General features: G+C 39.3%; 1 protein-coding gene across 2 annotated transcripts in view; it reads right to left on the bottom strand.

Moving 5' to 3' along the window:
* LOC115214036 (sodium-dependent multivitamin transporter-like) overlaps positions 1 to 22,895 on the bottom strand; it is a 124,953-nt gene extending 102,058 nt beyond the window's left edge. The window contains exon 1 of one of the 2 annotated variants that reach the window (XM_029783057.2): positions 22,312 to 22,895. The gene's annotated coding sequence lies outside the window, so the exon portion shown is untranslated. Of the gene's footprint in view, positions 1 to 21,961; positions 22,112 to 22,311 lie in introns of those variants that run through there. The other variant, XM_036504861.1, reaches the window with a different exon arrangement.
* Between the last annotated feature and the right edge of the window lie 288 nt (positions 22,896 to 23,183).

A 23,183-nucleotide genomic window follows, 5' to 3' on the forward strand; every position in this document is an offset into this window, starting at 1 on the left:
TTGGTAAACAAGTTACTTACCACACAGCCACTCCTGCGCCTATTGAGTAATATTATTCCAGATATTACGTCGGGAACTCCCCCCTCCACCTCTGTCCCCCCTCTTCATATAGTATTCTATTGAAGAGTTTGAACGCTGCATTGAAAGCTAATAAATCATTTTGTCAATTAAATATCGCCGACGTCTGTTTGATCTTGCGTCAGGGTTCGATAGAGAAGAAACCAAGTGCCGGATAGAGAAACATAGTGACAACGGTGACGACGACGACGACGACGACGAAATAACAGCAGCAGCAACGACAGGAGGAGGAGAAGGAGGAGGGGAGGAGGAGAAGAAGAAGAAGAAGAAGAAGAAGAAGAAGAAGAATGAGGAGAAGGAGAAGAAGAATGAGAAGAAAGAACATGAGGAGTCAGAGAAGAAAGAAGAAAGAGACGAAGAAGAATGAGAAGAGAAAAGAAGAAGAATGAGGAGAAGAAGAAGAAGAAGAAGAAGAAGAAGAAGGAGAAGAATGAGAAGAAGAAGAATGAGGAGAAGGAGAAGAAAAGAAGAAAAGAGGACGAAGAAGAATGAGAAGAAGAAGAAGAAGAAGAATGAGGAGGAGAAGAAGAAGAAGAAAAGAAGACGAAGAAGAGGGAGAAGAAAAGAAGAAAAGAAGACGAAGAAGAAGAAGAAGAAGAAGAAGAAGAAGAAGAAGAAGAAGAAGAAGAAGAAAAGAAGAAGTAGAAGAAGAAAGAGGAGTAGGAGGAGAGAGAGTGAGAGATAAGAAGATAAATTCACAGCCTTGCGTTTTTCATAAGAAATCAATTTTACACCATCGATATTATTAAAGAGGCCAGTGCAGGCTTTTGAGGATCTACAAAGCTGAGTTTAGTAAGTAAACAAACTTTTCAAAAGCCTGCAGTAATACCGTGGGAAAATGAGAGTAATCTTCCGCTTACGATCCAGAAACTGAAACCACTGAACTCAGCTTGCGATCGTCGTTTACCGGAAGCTCAGCAAACCGCACATACAAACACGTTTTATATTTTATCTGTTACTTATTTTAGCCATTAAAACTGCGGTCATGCTTGGGTACCGCCTCGAAAAAATTTTAGTTGAATGGTTTTTAAGCTTGGTATTTATTCTATCGAAATCTTTTGCCGAACTGGTACGGAACGCAGACATAAACACACAAACCAGCAGTTGTCAAGCGATGGTGAGGGTACACACACACACATTCTTTTATTCGTCTACACGTTTATTTAATTTGCTTTGTTGGAAGGACTGTTTTAACGAGGTCGCGTCTTGTACCTACGTTCGAAACGCGGAGTAGATAAAACAGGAGACAACTGATGAAGGGATTGTTCTTTATGTTGCCTGTCTCGTTTCTCTATTTCTTTCTTTCGTAGTTCGAAAAAAAGTTCGTTTTCCATGCTTTTGTTTTTTATGTTCTCGTTTCTCATTTTATTCACGTTATTTTACGTCCTGTACCCATGTATGCATGTGTGTGTGTGTATTGCTAGGATCAGATGGGGGGCATACAGAACAAACCGTTGTATTATATATATATGTATATATATATGTATTATATATATATATATATCTATATATTATATATATATATATATATTATATATATATATATATATAGTAGAAGGTGGGACTGAACCCGGAACCATGTGGTTGGTAAGTAAGCTACTTACCACACACCCACTTATTAGCTTTTGAAATATGCTTAGTGGACAAACCAACATTCCCCTCTAAATGGGTTGCTAGTTTGTTACAAGTAAAAGTTAAACGATCGTTCGAATTCCGAATATTAGAATGAAAATACCGCCTGAAATTCAATCTCGTCTCTAGATACAAGTTGGTCTTTTGAGATACGTGTAAGTCGACATTATCTGATACTTAATGGTGTAGAGTTAAAATGTTACTGGCTGTCTACCGTCTTTCTAAAACATTTCATTATGCTGTTTATATATATATATATATATATATATATATATATATATATATATATTATATATATACATATTGGCCTGCTCACTTAGCCAGTGGGGTGGCGTCATTTGAAGGCTAAAACAATGCGAAGTGCATTGTGACCAGCGATGTGTAGTAACATCTGATAGTCTGGTCGGTCACGGTGATATATGTATATATATATATATATATATATATATATATATACATATATATATATATCACCTTGATCACCTTGACCGACCAGTCCGTCATGCGTCCATTTGACACCGTTGGTCACAGCACGCTGTCCACTCCTCTCTGGATCGCGCCTTTCTCATCCACATGATCCCAATCATCCTCCTGAAATCGTAACTCCACCGTCGTGGAGGCCTTCCGGGTGGTCGTTTCCGCTCGCGCGGGTACCACTCGACAACTGCGCGAGTATACGATGGCAAGATGGATGCATTGTGAGATTAGGGAGAGCAGAAGGTGCTAGATCGGTCGGAGGTATCGGATTCATCGTAAGTAAGGAATGGGCTTCGAGAGTCGCTTCTTGCCAGTTCATATCATCACGGATTGGTGTACTGAATGTGAACCTCTCAGGGAAGGCCACCCTCAAGATTGTCCAGACCTAAGCTCCCACAAGTGCCAGCGACGACGACGAGGTGGAAGAATTCTATCGACAACTAGACAAAGAGCTGGCTGTGAAGTCCGATTACACTGTCGTGATGGGAGACTTCAACGCAAAGGTTGGGCGTGGACGACAAGGAGAGGAGTACGTCGGGAGATTCGGCATGGGAGAGAGAAACGAGAGAGGAGAACGTTTGGCTACCATGTCAGAGGCGAGGCGGCTCTACATCGGAAACATTCGGGAAGAGGGAGAGGAAGAGATGGACCTGGATATTGCCGAACTCTAAGCACCGAAGCGAGATCGACTACATCCTGGTTGATAAGCGACGCATATTACATGACGTCTCCGCCGTGACGACGCCATTCAATACCGGCAGCGATCATACACCACACACACACACACACACACACAGACACACAGACACACACACACACACACACCACATATATATATATATATATATATATATATATTATATATATATATATATATACGTACATATATATACTTACATACAACCCACACACAGTATTCTGAAATGTATATGCTTGTGTCTGTGTTTGTCACCCAACATCGCTTACAACCGATGCTGGTGTGTTTATGTCCCTATAATTTAGTGGTTCGGCAAAAGAGACCGATAGAATAAGTACTAGACTTACAAAGAATAAGTCCTGGGGTCGATTTGCTCGACTAAAAGCGGTGCTCCAGATTGGCCACTGTGAAATGACTGAAACAAGTAAAAGAGTGATATGATATGTGGATGCGCATTGTGACAAGCGGTGTATAACACAGTAACGATCAAGGTAATCACGGCTACGATCATCCCGTCTATTAAGGGTATGCAGCACTAAATTATCTCAGACATCGTTTCTTTACTTAAGACGGTAGGATGTAATCTGAGTGCAGTTTGATTGCTATTTATTGGCGAGTTGAGGGCGGCCGTGCAGACGGTGAGCAGAGATGGGAGAGCTGTGCTACAAAAAATAGAGCTAAAGGACTGAAATTATTTTATAGCATACTAGCAGTATCGCCCGGCGTTGCTCGGGTTTGTAAGGGAAATAACTATATAAGCATTTTTAGAGAGGTATAGCCAAAAAATGCATAAAAAATGGGAAAAAAATGATGGTAAATTTTTTTTTTAATCGTTGACTCATCGTAGACACTTTTAGAGAGTTTCTTCCCTTATATAATAGCGAAAACAATGCATTAAAATGGAAAAAAATTATGGTAAATTTTTTTTTAAATCGTAGACTCATCGTAGACGCGCGCTAATACCCAGAAGGGCTCGATATGAATCACGACTATAAGATACCCGGTTTTGGTTAAACTGCACCGCAAAATGTGGGAGTAGTTAGGAATCTAAATCGTAGGAGACAGACACACAACTTCACTTTTATATATAAAGATATTTCCTTGGCTATTTGATTTGTTGCTTGCTTCAGTCACTAGATTACCGTCATGTCGGAGCACTGTCTCGAAGGTTTTTAGTCGAACAGATCGCTTCTAGTTCTTATTTTCTGAAGTCTGGTTCTCGTTCAAACCGCTAAGTTACGGGAGGAGGTAAACAAACCATAGCCGGTTGTCAAGCGGGGTTACGATGACAAAAAGGCACAAAAACACATACATACACACATATGGAGAGAGAGAGAGAGCGGGGGGAGAAAGAGAGATAATCACTTCTATTCAAAGTTTAACCACTTCTTGTTAGACGTGCTTTTTTCTGTGTATGTGTACTTAAGTGGTTTTTGAGTTCCGAGATCTGTTTGAAATTTGCATTACAGCGCTAATACATCTTACTTCAAATGACAGTGTTATTTGTCTTGTCTGGTTATGAGTGCTGGAATTGTTTACACCAGGTACAGAGTTTTAGACAGAGCAGGAATCTTATCAAAATTATACTATATTGGTTTTCTAGTCAGCTGAGGTAGACTGACCATTTGTGACCATTTAAAACATATGGGGGATGAGCGCATCCCTAAGCAGGTTTTATCTTGGTGATTATCGGCTGGGAAGAGAAAACAATGCAAACCAAAACAATGGTATATATATGTAACTACATGTGGATCGTTGGTGAATTTTTCCTCTGTCTTCCTTTTCTCCTGGACTTTCCTATGTCTCCTTTTTCGAAAGAAGAGCTTTGCTCGAAACGTAAAGATACTTTTCTTTCTTTCCCTGAGCGTCTGCTAATACTTTTCATGTAGCACATCCACGCATCGCTGAAATCTACAAGTGTTTTTTCATTCTCTCTCTCTCTCTCTCTTTATTTTCTCTTATTCCTTTCTGTTGAAGAGCATAGGCTCGAAACGTAAAAGATTCTTTTCATTTTCCCGAGCGCCAAACTAACACACTTGCTTGTTGTTCGTACACCTGTTTTTTTTGCTTTCCTGTACATTTCAATATATATATATAATAATATATTATATAATATATATATATATATATATATATATATAGATATAATATATATATGAGTAAATATATGGCACAACGAAGTACCGATATTTACTGGAAATAGCGAACGTATTTTTGCTAGTACATACGCGGTGAGCTATACATTAGCGTCGTATTATTACGTTCGCTATTTCCAGTAAATATCGGTACTTCGTTGTGCCATATTTTACTTCTATGTATATTTTTCCCTCACGGGCTATTCTTTACTGGAAAGCAATACTCTAGTATTGCATTACTAATTTATATATATTATATATATATTATATATATATATATATATATATATATATAATATATATATATATATATACATATATATATATATATATATATCTATATATATATATATATATATATATATATATCTTTTATTGTTTCACTCATAAGACTGTAGCCATGGTGGGGGTCACCGCCTTGGAGAAGTTTAGCCGATAGAATTGACCCCAGTACTTCTTATTCTCTCGGTTCTTTTTGCACACTATCACCGATTGTCAAGCGGTGGTGGGGGGATAAACACAGTCTCACACACACGCACACATACACACATGACGGGCTTCTTTCAGTCCCTGAGTACGAAATTCACTCAGGGCTTTGTTCGGCCCGAGGCTACATTAGAAGACACTTGCCCAATGTGCCACGCAGTGGGACTTAACCCAGAACCATGTGCCTGGATAAACAAATTTCTTATCAAGCAGCCACGCCAGGCTTTATACGCAGTTTCGATCTATCGAATTCATTCAAAGCGTAGGTCAGCTCGGGGCTATAGAAGAAGACACTTACCAAAGGTGCCGCGCAGTAGGACTGAACCCGAAACCCAATCATTGCCAAACGAGCTTCTTAATCACACAGTAGCGGCAGACGAAATACCTATTTCTTTACTACCCACAAGGGGCTAAACACAGAGAGGACAAACAAGGATAGACAAACGGATTAAGTCGATTATATCGACCCCAGTGCGTAACTGGTACTTATTTTATCGACCCCGAAAGGATGAAAGGTAAAGTCGAACTCGGCGGAATTTGAACTCAGAACGTAGCGGCAGACGAAATACCGCTGAGCATTTTGCTAGGCGTGCTAACGTTTCTGCCAGCTCGCCGCCTTTTTCTATAGCAATAATGATACATACTAATATCATTTCCGAAACCCTTTAGCCAAACATTTTAATTCGACCTGCTTTCAAACATCGCGGCAGTTCAACACCCACATATTGGTAAATGCAGATAACAATCTAATTTTCATTCTCGGCTCTTCCACTTTCGCAGGTCCATGGGAATATAACAGCATTAACGTCTCTGACCTAGGAGTGCCTGGAAAAGCTACGCGTACTGGCCCTTTCCTCGATATCCAGTAAATAATGATAAAACAGTTTTTGACGAAGTTTTGGAATAACTGTCTCACAATGTCATATATCTCATGGGAAAGGAAAAGCTATTTTTTCTTCTTTTTTTCCTTTCATTTTACTCATGCGTTTCATACAACGGAAATTACGATGCTGCGGCAAACAATCCCAAAATTTCAGTCCTTTGCATTTTGCCCTCCTCCTATATATATATATTTATATATATATTTGTGTGTATGTGTGTGTGTGTGTGTGTGTGTGTGTGTGTGTACAGCTTTGAAACTCCGATACTCAAGCATTCAGCTATGAGTGTCTTGTATCTTATAACGGAAACAGATGTAAGTTAATAAAATTCGTTACATAATTTCTTGTTCCCTTGCCATTCATTTAATTTCTCGTATACATATTTACACACATACGCACATGTACATACATATACATACATATATACATACACACACATGTCTGTCTGTCTGTCTGTCTGTCTATTTATCTATAGAGATAGATATAAAATTTAAGGAATGGAGTAGATAAAACCCAGGCTACATATGTTTTCTAGCTAGCAGGATATCGAAAGTAGTAGTTACCAAAATGCGGGGTAATCAGCTAGCTACTCGCCAGGCCAGAGATACTTTAATCAAATGAAGGTTACACCTTGATCCTTGGATCTTACCTTTACACAACACACACACATATACATGCATATCCAGAGAGAGTGAGAGAGAGAGAGAGAGAGAGAGAGAGAGATAGATAGATAGATAGATAGAGAGAGAGAGAGAGAGAGAGAGAGAGGAGAGAGAGAGAGAGAGGCGGACTGATGGAGCTCTTTACCTACAGTGAGGGCAATCCATCAAGGGGAATGAAAACTGATTCCAAACCTGCCTTGCAGTGAAATCCAACCACGAGGAAGGCTTCGAGGGTAAACCTCGAGGAAAGAAAGCAGGAGTCAGAGCCTCTAGACAGTTGGACGTTGTTGGATCTCATTCTGGCAATTCCTGCAACGATGCTGGAGTTGCCGGGACAGACTTGCTGGCAGAATTGTTAGCACGCCGGGCAAAATGCTCAGCGGGATTTCGTCTGCGTTACGTTGTGAGTTCAAATTCCGCCAGGGTCAACTTTTCCTTTCATCCTTCAGAGTCGATAAACTAAGTAGCGGTTACGCATTGGGTTAATTTAATCGACTAGCTCCCTCCCAACAAATTTCAAACCTTGTGCCTAAAAGGATTATGAGAGAGTAAGATTGCGTGGTAGAACTGAACGCTCGGATGCAATGGTTGATCAGGTGTCTGTTGGATCAAAGCTGGCTTTCTCTCTCTTTCTCCTTGTATGTTTGTCTCCCTCTCGAACGTTTCTAACACTTCACCTCATTCAATTCACGTAATTTGTTTTATTCTTACCTTGCGCGCGTAAGCGAAAGCAGGGTATTGTAATCAGTCATCTTACAAAATTACTGGAAAACGGTTGAACAGATTTTCACCAAATTTGGCAGAAATATTCACTGGGTGAGTGGCTCGAAATATTGAAAATTTGGTTTGATTATCTTCAAGCATACATAAATACATACATAGATATGCGACTCTGTGTGTGTGTGTGTGCGTGTGTGCGAGTGTGTGTGTGTGTGTATGTGTGTGTGTGTGCGTGTACAGTGATGGTTTTGAGGGTTTCGTTTATTTACGAGTTGATTTCGTAATTTTACCGGAAATACCTATAATGGCGATACTTCAAAAAAAAAAAAAGAAAGAAAAAATTTAAAGGAAATCGAACTTACAAATTTCCCAATAAGCAAGTGATCATATTATTTATATTCTACAATGAACTACAGTACGTTTGATTCACCTACCATCATTGAAAGACGTTGAAAACACTTAAATTCTATGCAATATTTTTGTTCACTTTCTTTTTCAAATGAATCGACCCTCGTCTGCGTGTATAGGTCATGGTGTATCTAGGCGCCTAGACACACGTAGATACATACATACACACATACGTAAATACATACATGGATATGCGACTGTGTGTGTGTGTGCGTGTGTGTTGTGTGTGTGTGTGTGTGTGTGTGCGTGTGAACAGTGATAGATTCAAGGGTTTCGTTTATTTACGAGTTGCTTTCACCGTAGTATAAATACGTATACTCTTTTACTCTTTTACTTGTTTCAATCATTTGACTGCGGCCATGCTGGAGCACCGCCTTTAGTCGAGCAAATCGACACTGGGACTTATTCTTCGTAAGCCTAGTATTTATTCTATCGGTCTCTTTTGCCGAACCGCTAAGTTACGGGGGATTTAAACACACCAGCATCGGTTGTCAAGCAATGCTAGGCGGACAAACACAGACACGCAAACACACACACACACACACACACCACACACACACACACACCACACACACACACACACACACATATATATATATATATATATATATATATATATATACGACAGGCTTCTTTCAGTTTCCGCCTACCAAATACACTCACAAGGCTTTGGTCGGCCCGAGGCTATAGTAGAAGACGCTTGCCCAAGATGCTACGCAGTGGGACTGAACCCGGAACCATATGGTTGGTAAGCAAGCTACTTACCACACAGCCACTCTTGCGCCTATATAGGTGAAACTTTAAAAAAAAAAGAAATTAATTCAGTTCAATTAAAACGCATGGGTAAGCAACGCATTCTGTGCCGTATGAATATGTCCCTCGTTTAAGAAACAGATTGGGTTTATTTACATTGGTGAAGAAAAAAAGATACCCTTCCACCCACCCCTAACCCTAACCCTAACTAACTCCAACCCTAAAACAGATTGAAATGCATAGATCGATACTAGGGTCAAAATTATGGGTGACAATTTCATATGACGCCGCTAGAAAAAACTGCCGTTCAAACCGAAAAGATCCAAAGGAAGTTCACAGTCATTTGGTAATCCACAATTCCAATATTATTCAAAAGTATCTAACGATAAATGGATCCACAAGCATGGCGTAAATACAGGGTTATAATCCGAGCTTTACCTTCATGAAGTACAACTGTGTATTCCGGCTATCGCTCGTATGGATGTAGATGTTTTATTTTTCATGAGAAAACTATACATACAAGTATGTATTAAAACAAAGACTGGAAATTATGACAAAAATTAAAAATAAATTCTTGTCTTTGTTTGACCTACCTTCCTACACACACACATATATAGATACATACATATTTGGAAGCACTCCGTCGGTTACGACGACGAGGGTTCCGGTTGATCCGAATCAACGGAACAGCCTGCTCGTGAAATTAACGTGTAAGTGGCTGAGCACTCCACAGACATGTGTACCCTTAAAGTAGTTCTCGGGGATATTCAGCGTGACACAGAAAGTGACAAGGCCGGCCCTTTGAAATACAGGTACAAAAGAAACAGGAAGTAAGAGTGAGAGAAAGTTGTGGTGAAAGAGTACAGCAGGGATCACCACCATCCCCTCTGCCGGAGCCTCGTGGAGCTTTAGGTGTTTTCGCTCAATAAACACTCACAACGCCCGGTCTGGGAATCGAAACCGCGATCCTATGACCGCGAGTCCGCTGCCCTAACCACTGGGCCATTGCGCCTCCATACATACATATATATCATATATATCACCAAGCATAGATTGGCATATTTCGGTCATATTATGCGGAGAAAATCCCTGGAGAAGGACATCATGCTCGGAATGGTCAGTGGCAAGAGAGGAAGAGGCCGACCAAGAACCCGCTGGCTTGACACCATCAAGAGTGATACCGGAATGGACATAGCCAATGTGAAAGAAGCGGCCCAGGATAGAACTGACTGGAGGACACTGATCCAACGAGTAACCGAGAGTCGACTTCGACCGAGCGGATAGATAGATAGATAGATAGATATATCATGTATATATACATACATACATACATACATATATACACAAACTCCCCCACACTCATATATATATATATATATATATATATATATATATATATATATATATATATATATATATATACATACATATTATATATATATATATATATATATATATATATATATATATATATACATACACACATACATACATATATGATACATACATACATACATACATACATACATCTACTACACATGTGGAAAATTCTGTCTGTAGGTGTGTTTGTAGAGTTGTTAGGTAACTCCTCCTACATCGTTTCATCAATTTTGATGAAACTTGACAAGTGACTAGAACTCATGTCTGGAAACCTCATGGCATCTTCAGATTTCTTTTATTCTTCTACTTGTTTCAGTCATTTGACTGCAGCAATGCTGGAGCACCATGTTTAGTCGAACAAGTCGACTCCAGGACTTATTCTTTGTAAGCCTAGGACTCATAGCGACGTATAACTGGCCGTGTGTAAACATCGGAGTGGGTAAAAATACACCTATACGATCTAAAGTCTGGTCCTGTGCCTTGTTTGCTATGAATGCGCGAACGGATTCTTTAGGAATCTGTCTATCTACGATGGGAAATAAAGGGATAGTATCGCAAATGCAAACCCTCCAAATTCACGAACTATACGGGGAAGGAGGGTCGATCTAGAGTTAATCCTTGTCGGCAGAATTAAAAAAAAAATCGATGGTGATTTACTAATACAAAATTCAATATCGGTAATTGTTCATACAGTGATTAAAGATGAGCCAAAGCCATCATAATCATTCCTTAATAAAACTATCCTAAACTAAAACTTTCGTAGGAGTGGCTGTGTGCTAAGTAGCTTGCTTACCAACCACATGGTTCCGAGTTCAGTCCCACTGCGTGGCAACTTGGGTAAGTGTCTTCTACTATAGCCTCGGGCCGACGAAAGCTTTGTGAGTGGATTTGGTAGAAGGAAACTGAAAGAAGCTCGTCGTATATATGTATGTATATATATAATATATATATATATATATATATATATATATATATATGTGTGTGTGTGTGTGTGTGTGTGTGCGTGTGTGTGTATGTTTCTGTGTTTGCCCTTCCCCACCCGCCAGCATCGCTTGACAACCGATGCTGGTGTATTTACGTCCCCGTAACTTAGCGGTTTGGCAAAAGAGACCGATAGAATAAGTACTGTTTAACTGTTTAATCATGCCACGTACAGAAGAAGCCTTGGAACTATCCAAATTTCTGAAGGTAGACTTAGTCAACGTAAAATCGCAGAAAACCTTGGGATCCCACTGACTACAGTTAATAGGGTGATTGTGCAATTCACAAGAAAGAGAAAGGAGTCCACATCACCTTGCCTAGGTCGACCAGGGCAACTCTGACAGGTTCTCCTGTTTTATTAAGTGAAATGTGGAGGATAATCCTCGCTGCAAGGCCTCTGACATAGCAGAACAAGATGATGTCAGTCTCAGAATAGCTGTCAGGTTTCTCCACAAACTTGGCTACTGTAGCAGAGCAACGGAAGCCACTTCTTCAACCAGCCAATATCAAGTGGGGGAAATATTGGGCCAGTGAGATGATGGAGTGCCCAGTGGCATTTTGGGACACTATCATATTCTCTGATGAGTCAGGATTTGCTGTATTTTCTGACAGTAGTCGCGTGTGGCTCCGGAGACACTGTGATCAAGAATTTGACATGAAAAGATTACTGCCAACAATGAAACAAGGCAGCTATTCTGTGGTGGTCTGGGGAGAAATTTGGATTAATGGTCAATCAGAGATGGTGGAATTTGATGGAAACATAAACTCAAATAAATATGTGTCCATATTGCAGAAAGCACTCCTTCCAATCATCTCCAATGGTGAAATGATTAAAGACAACTCTTTATTTATGGAAGATGGGGCTCCTTGTCCCACGGCTATAAAGACCTAAGATTTGTTGGAAAAGAATGGCATTAAAAACTTCCATGGCTAAGTCAGTCACCAGGTATGAACCCTATTGAATATCTCTGAGGCATAATGGACAGGACACTTCGTAAAAAGAACAAGAAAGCACCTTTAAAGCCAGATCATTTGAGGTTACTGCATGACACTTGGCAAGAAATTCCTATAGAGAATATTTGTCATCTGATCAGTAGCATGCCTTATAGAATCCTTGCATTGAAAAATGCAAAGGACATGTCTACTAAATATTAGATATTCACATTATAATAATTAATAATTTCAGATTTAAACAAATCTTAACAATTATAAGGGTATCTATTACTTCTGTCATGCCTGTGCGCGCGTCCATATATATATATATATATATTATATATATATATATATATATATATATATATATAATTGTACACGCAAACATGCACACATGTACATATTTATATATAGTAGCTTAGTACCGGGTGAAACGCCTAGGCAATAGAATTTCACATAGGAATAACTAAACACGTTTTATTAAATTATATCAGATAATTTTGCTAATAATTGGCCCCCTTTAGTAACTTGATCCTGGTTCATGTTATGCAGAAATGCGTCAATCTAATAAAGCCCCTTGTTAAGCCATATGTTCTGTCTGGTTATTTGAAACTTCGATAATTAATATTTCAACACTTCCTCTTTCGGAAGCTGTAACATGTTGCTCACCAGAGATTGATTTAAAAATCTGATCTTGTGCCTTATCTATAGTCAAAGCAAAACATGGTTTGCATGGAAAATGGAGACACCTAAATTTGATGTGGATCTCAGTGTCTGAAGGTGCCAATGAAAAACAATTCTTGGTAAGTGGACAGTAACAGTTTTGTAGGGACTGGTGAAGATAATCCTTTCTACTATAGGCACAAGGCATGAAATTTGAGGGGAGAGAGCAAATCGGTTATATCCTTCCCAATGCTCAATTGGTAGTTATCTCATCGACCCCGAAAGGCAAAACCGACGTTGGCGGAATTTGAACGTAAAGATAGACGAAATGTCGCGAAGAATTTTGCCAGGAGTGCTAACGATTCTTCCAGCTCGCCGCCTTACTTCTGGAAATAATAGTATCAATGACATTAGCATGGAACCGAGATACGTCGCACCGAATTCCATTCCCTACTTTCTGAGGGTTCATATGCGTCAGAATCAAAACGGGGACCATAAACTTAAATTTCAAGATGCGAAATGGTTTTCCTGAGAACTTATTTGAGTTTATGGGTTCTACTGGATAGGTTACAGCATCTTTATCCCTGGCAACAGTATCCACGGGCTGGTAGGTTCTCTATTTACCTGTAAATTCTCCCAACAGATAATTGTCGAGCTGACTGACAGTGGTGTTTAAAGGAGACAATACTGCTCTTTTTGCCCAGATACTCAGACCTGATTCTATTGGGGCAATGCAAGGAAAGACCCAGATCTTTAAATCAATCGATTTGAACCTCTGAATCCTCTACTTCCTTGATGAGCAATATGTTACAGCTTCCGAAACTGGGAGTTCCGAAGAATTAATTATCAAGGCTCCAAATAACCAGGCAAAACATATAGTCTAACAAGGGACTTTATCAGACTGATGCATTTCTGCATAACATAAATCAGATTGAAGTTACTAAAGGGGAATATAAATATAATGTCGGATTCTCTCACAGCGGACAACTGTCCATCGTCAATTTCTAGTCATAGCTTCGCAAAGTTTACGGCACTGTCTTCAAATGGTAGGTGAAGTGGTCAATTGTTTGATAATAACGTTACACCGTAGATAAGACGTTTTCAGGTTTTCACAGATGATATCGGATTTTGTTTCACCTTCTACCACTGGGAGAATCTATCTAAAGTCTCTACAGGGATGTGTGGGGATGTCTCCCATGGGTTTATTAATACTCAATATGTAATAAAAAGTGCGGTCCATTTCTTCATAAATTGACTTGTTCGTCAATGGTGCTTCATCAACAACTATAAAAGCTGTATCTTTCATTGTCTAACTCTAGTTTAAACGACATTTTATATCACATATTGGCTGGTCTAGTAGGTAGGTGTCGAGTGGAATACTGAATATGCTACGGATTGTTTGTCCTCCCCGAAACTATGACGCTGTGATATTCGAGAACGCTATACCTAGGGCAATTTTGTCCATTGAGTTAACATATTTAAGAACTGTGTTGACTACAAAGCTCTTTCCTGTGCGGCCAGGACCATTCAAGCACAGGATTTTACTATTGTCATAGTATCAATGCAGACACATCTCTTTAACTGCATTGCAGACTTAACGCTGGTCCTATGTCTGTTAGATTTTGTTGGAGGACTTCTATTTCAATGTGGAGTTGTTCTTGGTTATAATCAAGCTCTCTTGCACATATTCTTGGGTATGGTTCATACACAAGTCTATACTATCAGAGTAAAACGTTCATCACATGTAGTGAACTGCCTTTCCCTATCATCAAAAGCATATTTTCAAGAGATCACGGTTATAAATTTGATCAAGGTAGTTTACAAGTAGTTCATAAACCTACGATGTTACACCAGACAATCTAACTATTCCAAAATCCTCAACGCAGCTTCAGAACTTCAAACATAACATCTAGTTTGAAACAACCTTATCTCGCCGACAGCATAATTATTACCATCAGCTCTTTGAAGTTCAATGGTTACCTGATCACTCCCTGTAGTAACATATTTTGCGACGTATTTGACACTGTTAACCCTCATTTGGAGTTTCAGTGCCAAGAAGACGGAGCCCTTTTCACAAGCCTTACAGAGGGCATGCACTTATTCAAAAAAGAAAATTATAAAAAATAAATTAATTACTTTATATGTATGAAATTATATATATTCTTGTAGCATATAGAATGAACTAAACAATCTTTTTTGTCATTCTACTTGTCTCTTAAGGGTTAAAAATCTCAACACAGATGACGCAGTCGAATTGGCGAATGAGGAATGGGCTGTAGGGTCCACTAATTTACTACTACTACTACTACTACTACTACTACTACTACTACTACTACTACTACTACTACTACTACAACACACACATACACATATCTAAATGTAACTACATGCGAATCGTTGGTGATTTTCTTCCTCTGTTTTCCTTTCTATTGGACTTTGCTCTGTTTCTGAAGAAGAGCGTTGCTCGAAACGTTAAACCACCTTTCTTGCCTTCACTGACCGTCTGCTAATACTTTACATGTACCACGTCCTGGCGTTGTTGCTTTTTTTGTGTTTGTTCTTTTTCTAGATTTACTATACACATACATGCATACATACATACAAAGACACACACACACACACACACACACATATATGTATATATGGAATGAAAGGGGCATTAAACTTGACACCAAAGTACAGGTCTATAAAGCTGAATTCTAACCACTCTAACTACCTTCTTGAATAGCTCAGGATCGTGAATACCATATAGGTGGTAGATGTTTTCCAAAAATTCTGTCTTAGGACCATCTGCGGTTAAACACTAAAAGATTATTTCAAATGTTGACCTGCTTAGCAAGTGTAAGATTGGTGGAATCGAAAATCTTCTTATGCAGTCACAACTGGGCTGGTCATTAGAATGACGAAAGAGTATCCAAAGTCCTCATGTACAGCCAGCTTGATAGTGGGCTCAAGAATGTTGGTTGACCATGGCTCAGGTATGAAGACAAGGTAAAAGAATAACCTCTCAGAAGTCAATATAGCTCACAACACCTTAGAGCAAACAGCCTTGGAGCGAACAGAATGGAGATTGTCGTGACAAAATGGTATAAGAGACTTTGTTTCAGCCAGCATTAACAGGCAAAGGGGGATGCAAGGCAAGGGAGAAAAGTAGTTACAAATATACGGCCTGCACTCACCCGTAATCCAACATAATTGCAACACTTGCAGGTTTCTTTGCAAATCGTTGGCGGGACTCAAATGTCGCATTCGACATAAGCGTTATGACTGACAAAGAAAGTGCAGGCTGTGGGATCCTCATACGTCAAAAGTAACAGGAGAGTCCACCACACACACAGAATGTGTGTGAGTGTATGTGTTTGTGTGTGTTTGTGTGTGTGTGTGTGTGTGTGTGTGTATAAATACACATACATACATTCAAACACAACATATGCATACGTAGCATGCTGACTACTTGATAAAAGTCATTAACGTGATTTTCAGGTTTATATTCTTTTATGAATTAATATATATATATAATATAAGCGGGATCAGCCATCTGAATGTGGCTAGGGACAGGGCGGGGGTGGTGGGGGTGTTACTGATGCATTTAGCCCCAGGCGACTATCGACGTCACCAGAAGAGCCGACACCATCACGGTGTCGCTAGCAAGGACACCGTGATGGTGTCGGCTCTTCTGGTGACGTCGATAGTCGCCTGGGGCTAAATGCATCAGTAACCCCCCACCACCCCGCCCTGTCCCTAGCCACATTCAGATGGCTGATCCCGCTTATATTATAGAGCAGTTACTGTTTACACCTCGCTCAGAGATTTATTATTGTTATATATATATATATATATACATACATATATATATATGTATATATATATATATATATTATATATATATAATATATATATAATATATATATAACGGGAAGCTTTATGAAAATAAACAAAAGACGAAGGCAGGTGGAAAACAAACGAACAATTGTATTAGTATGGCGCTCAGGAAATATAAATAAAACAAGTCTTTAACGTTTCGAGCCTACGCTCTTCAACAGAAAGATACACAGAGAGAGAAAAACACAGAAAGAAGGAGAGAAAAAAAATGCGTGCAGTAGCTAACGAATCAACATGGCGATCTGATTTCGGCCAGAGGTCAAAGATCAAACATGAGACGCGAGAGCGAAATAAGGGGAGATAATAGGGTTGAGGGACCAGCTAAAAGTGCGTTGGAGGGGTCTGGATGTGTGTATGTATAGGGTTGGTGTATGTATTAGTATGTATAAGGGTGTGTGTGTGTGTGTGTGTGTGTGTATGAGAGAGTATTAGTGCGTAGGATTGGTCTGGACGTGCGTATGTATGGGGTTGGTGTATGTATTAGTATGTATTAGTATGTATTAGTTAGTATGTATTGGTATGTATAGGTGTGTGTGTGTGTGTGAGAGAGTATAAGTGCGTATGCGGGGTCTGGACGTGTGTATGTATAGGGTTGGTGTAAGTATTAGTATGTACTAGTATGTATTAGTACGTATTAGTATGTATTAGTTGGTGTGTGTATTAGTATGGCACATCATATGTGATGTGATGTGTAAAGTCATGTGGTGTAGTGAGGAAGAGGGGGAGGGGGAGAAGAGGGGGGGATAGAAGGGGAGGAGAAGAGGGGGAGGAGAAGGGGGAAGAGGAGAGGATGGGAGAAGGAAGGGAGGAGGGGGATGAAGGAGGAAAGAGGGAGAGGGGGAGAGAGAGGGGAGAGAGAAGGGGAGAGAGAGGGGAGGGAGGGAGTGAGGGAGCAGAGGGAGGGGAAGAGAGGAGAGAGGGAAGAAGGGAAGGGGAGTAGGGGTGAAAGGATGAAGGACTGAAGAAGTAGAGGTCGGGGGGAAAAAGGATAGGTGAGGAGGGGGAGGGGAGGGGTTAGATGAGGAGGGGGGGAGAGTTGAGACCAAATGGCGTATAAGAGCGAAGAGAGAAGATTAATTCCTGTTCACGGCGCAAACGGGAATCCGGATGGCCTCTGTGTAAGGACAAACCGAACACAGATAGGTGTTGCAAGGAGTGACCAGTGGAGCGGAAATGGCGTGAGACCGGTGTGTCGTTCGCAAGGTGGATGTCACGAAGGTGTTCCGCGAACCGGTCAGCCAAGCGGCGTCCCGTTTGTCCGATGTACAAGGAATTGCAGAGAGAGCAAGAGATGCAATAGATAATATTGCTGGAGGTGCAGGTGAAGGAGTGGATGATGGGATAGGGTCGATGGTGGGTGCTAGTGAGGCGGGTGGTGTTGGAGAGGTAAGGGCAAGTGCGGCAACGTGGGCGGGAGCAGGGGAACGAGCCGGGTTGGGAGGTAGGGTCAGGGAAGGAGCTATGGACCAAAAGGTCTCGAAGGTTGTGGGCTCGTTTGAAAGAGGGGAGGGGTCGGTTAGGGAAGATGTGGCAACATTTGAAATGTTGTCGAGGTATATGTTGGCTGATGAAGATAAATCAAGTATATGTGTGCAGACATATCTTGACAAATTTGAAACCGGTACCACATTATCCCTTTCTAGGTATTTCATCTTTCAGATGTTCTCCCTGGAAATAAGACAATTTTTTTCAAGTTTGTTGCACACACGCATTTTTGCTAGTACATACGCAGTGAAGCTATACATTAGCGTCGTATTTATTACGTTCGCTATTTTCCAGTAAATATCGGTACTTCGTTGTACCATTTATTTGCTTTTATGTATACATATATATATATATATATATATATATATATAATATATAGCGCAGGAGTAACTGTGTGGTAAGTAGCTTGCTTACCAACCGCATGGTTCCGGGTTCAGTCCCACTGCGTGGCACCTTGGGCAAGTGTCTTCTACTATAGCCTCGGGCCGACCAAAGCCTTGTGAGTGAATTTGGTAGACGGAAACTGAAAGAAGCCTGTCGTATATATGTATATTTATCTATATGTATGTGTGTATTTGTGTGTCTGTGTTTGCCCCCCTAGCATTGCTTGACGACCGATGCTGGTGTGTTTACGTCCCCGTTACTTAGCGGTTCGGCAAAAGAGACCGATAGAATAAGTACTGGGCTTACAAAGAATAAGTCCCGGGGTCGATTTGCTCGACTAAAGGCGGTGCTCCAGCATGGCCGCAGTCAAATGACTGAAACAAGTAAAAGAGTAAAAGAGTATATATATATTTATATATATATATATACACACACATACATATAAGGGTGCGTATCTATATAAAAAGCATGCGTGGGTGTATTCGTATATTCTTTGTATTGTATTCATGTATAACTGGTTTCAAGTACACTTGAATTACACGAAAGCATGGAAGCTTAGCGTAAAACGATATCTGTGAGTATATATTTGTTTCTTTCAAGCATGCATACATGAATGTAGGTAGTAACATGCATGAATGCATCAACGGACAGGGCCATTGAAAGGTGGGTGGTCCAGAATGTTTATCAGTCCAGGTCTCTGTAAATTTTTGACAGAGGTGGTTCGGAGAAGCACACTCCTCTTCCACTTCCCAGCTAGAGCTTGAAAGCAAACTCGTTCCGTCTCGCAAATTTTCTCTCGGGCTGGTGAGGGAAACGATCCTGCCCACGCATGTATATATATAAACATATATATATACATACTCAATGTAAAATAATATACACTATTTTATATTGAGAATATGTTGTCTATTGACTTTTGAAATTTCTAAAAATATTCACCACCCTATATATATATATATATAATATATATATATATATATATATATATATATATATATATATATATATATATATATATAATATATATATATATACATACATTAATACACACACACACAAACACACATATATATGCATACACGTGTAGCGGTAGCTAGATAGTTGAATGATCTCTCTTGTAAGAAAGAACATAGAGTAACTTCCCTTTCTAAGTTTCTTGAAGCATCTGTGTCATGACACCTGATTCTTAATTATTCAAGAAGCTTTGGGCAAGAGACTTCTGTTAAAGCCGCGGGCCTACAAATGTCTTGTGAGTGAATACCGTAGACAAAAACTGTGTAGAAGCTCTTAGCGCACATACACACGCGCACACACATATAGGTACACACACACATACACGCATATATATATATATATATATATATATATGTGGATATATGTATATATAAGGTCATGGTTGGGTATAAAGGTAGAGTATTTCCAAAGAAGCACTCAACCTGAGTTCTCAGTTATGAACACTGTCGGATTCCAGCCAAAAACCGAAATTCTTCAGATGCAGAAAATCCTGGTTTCATGACGGTAAAACCATTGTGTGGAAGAGTAAAATATTAGCGAAGTGTAAAATATAATTCAAATAAAAAGACAAAGAAATTAAAGTGTCAAAGTATTTCTTTGGATTATGAATATGTGTGCGTGTGTGTGTGTGCGTCTACTCCCAGCACCACTTAACAACTTAGATAACTTAGCGATTTGGCAAAAGAAACCGATAGAATAAGTACCAGAGTTTAAAAATAATAAGTACTGGAGTTTGTTCGACTAAAAGCGGTGCTCCAGTATGGCCGCAGTCCAATGACTAAAACAAGTATTAAGTAATAAGAAAAAAAACAAGTAATAAGGAAAAAATTGTAATCTACGCTCTTGGAAATGTGTCCCTGCAAAATTTCACTTAAAAATATGCCTTTTTCACAAAGTTATGAGGAAACAAAGTCACCAGCCTGTAATTATGCCGATAGCTTTGACGTCTTTGCACGCAAAATCGTTAGATCATCGATATAATTTCAAATAACGCTGAGACCAACTTTGCCTTTCATCCTCCCATGATAAATAAGTAATCTATCAGGTATTAGGTCAATGTAATATGACCTATAAAACATCGTACCTCAGGTCAGTTCTGATCGAGCTGACCTATGATCAAAGTCCATACTAGCTGTAAACATTCTTTTCTTAGGTGCTGGAATCAATGTAGGGGCACTCAGAGCTAATGCTTATCTCTGTATATAGTGGTTACTTATGTAGAAGTCTCTGAGTATTGTTTTGCCTAGGCGGAGGAGTACTATAACATTGTTAAGGCGGCCCAATCCAGGACTACATTAACCAACCTGTTTTTTTTCCTAAGACAGTGGGGGATATGAGTTGAGAGGGATTTGGGTGCTATTTCTAGGAGATTGAGCAACCACGGACAGGCTTCCTTCGTTGGAAGTTAAGCATTGTAATCGATATAATCAGCTGCTCCCTTCTCCTAAATATGTGGCCTTGTGCTAAATCAAGACATTTGTCATAAAAATCGCTTGTTCGCTATTTCTTAAACGACAATATTTATATATATTTCATGCCGACTTTAACCACAGTCGGGCTATATAAGCAATGCTGTCTATAAAGGTATTGATTTACTGAACAGTTGTTCCGGGAGGGTGGAATTGCATAAGCCTAGGAAGCCCGGTGCTAATTTACGTGTTCTGTAACTGTGAATGTAGAGGGCATAGTGCGTTTTTACTTTGCCCGGCGGCCTACAACACGGAGAAAACGGTCTCGAGTATAAGCATTATATGTATTATAATATAAACAAAACAACACGAAACAAGAAATAAAGGAAGGGTGGGGCTTTCATATAAATGAAATTTCGACTTCCCTACCAACTTTTAACAAATAGCAGGGGGCGGAAAATATGCTTCTAGTACAAGCGTATTATGGTTCAAATGCAGAACGATGTTGAGTAACGGGTCGTTTAAATCGAGCCAGTACTCAACTAGTATTTTTTTGATTTTTGTTTCTCGTATTAATATTTGATAAGAAAAGAAAATCGTCTGCAAAATCATAAAATGCTTTTTCAGGAAGAGAGCCTTTCCTTTCAATTTCTGTTTGTTGTTCTTTAAATGCCATATTTTCTCATATGCATAGTGTGAGAAATTTAATATAAAACTTCAGTATCAAAATTGGGGCACTTATATAAAAATAACAAACACGCAAACAAAAAAAAGCAAAAGAGATAGTATAAAATATAATGCTGGATTTTAGGTAGAGTGGGATCGCATTTTACTCGCAATCGCACAGTAGCTAGAGAAAATATGTTAATGCAAGTTAAACAAGGAAAAGGAATACACAAACCTTGTTATTGCTTGTTTAGTATATTTCCTTTTTGTATGTAAATCATTTACGAAAATACCTTACTTGTTTGAGTCAGATTAAATATATTTGTTCTAGTTTCTCTATCGGTTCATGAACATATATGTGTATGTGGTAATGCGTGTTTGTATTTATGTATTTTGGGAAGTCGGGGAGGTAAATGTTATGATTTTTAAATAAAGTTATAGACAACTTTTCGGAAATGAGACAGAAAATAATTCCAACGTGACTTTTGTATTGCAGACAGGAAAAAACCCCCAAAAAAACCAAAAAACAACCAGACATCAACAGAATGCAAAAGAAAAATAAGGAAACAATAAAATCCAACTTACATTATAATCAACAAGTACGAAGATTTCAGCAACTAACTACACAACACGTTATTATATGTATGTGTGCGGACGTATATTCATATATATATATATATATGTTTGTGTGTGTTTGTATGTATATATATATGTATATGTGTGTTAGTGTGAGGTTGTTGTTGGTCTAGTATAAGCGGCAAACTCTCACCACATATTCCTGTAATCCGAAATCACACACGGCTTACGAAATTCTTTGTGCATGGTAAAGCAAACTTCAAATTTCAGAATATTTTTAACACGGAACGAATGCTCACTTTTATAGTTTTGAAAACTTTTACTAACTTTCACTACTTCTATTTCTCACTACCCTCTTTCTCTCTCTTTGTTTGTTACACATTTTCGTCTATTCCTACCGCCTGTTTGTCTGTCTGTCACTCACTCACTCGCTCACTCTAACTCTCTCTCTCAATGTAAATATATTCTCTCTCACTTTCTTTCTATCCATTTCTTTCCCACTCGAACTGGTTTTCCCTCCTTTTTCCCTTCGGTTTTTTCTTCCTACCTATTTCTCCCTCACTCTACTCTGTCTTTCTATCATTTCTCTGTCACTCTACTCTGTCTTTCTATCATTTCTCTGTCACTCTACTCTGTCTTTCTATCATTTCTCTGTCACTCTACTCTGTCTTTCTACCTATTTCTCCCTCACTCAACTCTGTCTTTCTATCATTTCTCTGTCACTCTCTTTCTATCCATTTCTTACTCTGCTCTGTCCGTTACTCTGCCTGTATGTCTCTCTCTCTCTCTCTCTCTCCTCTCTCTCACACTCGCTCTCACTTCGCTTCTTTCTGTCTGTCTCTCTCTTTCTGTCTGTCTCTCTTATTCACTGCTGTAAGATG

This window comes from Octopus sinensis, linkage group LG7 (assembly GCF_006345805.1).
Source record: "Octopus sinensis linkage group LG7, ASM634580v1, whole genome shotgun sequence".
Taxonomy (NCBI): Eukaryota; Metazoa; Mollusca; class Cephalopoda; order Octopoda; family Octopodidae; genus Octopus; species Octopus sinensis.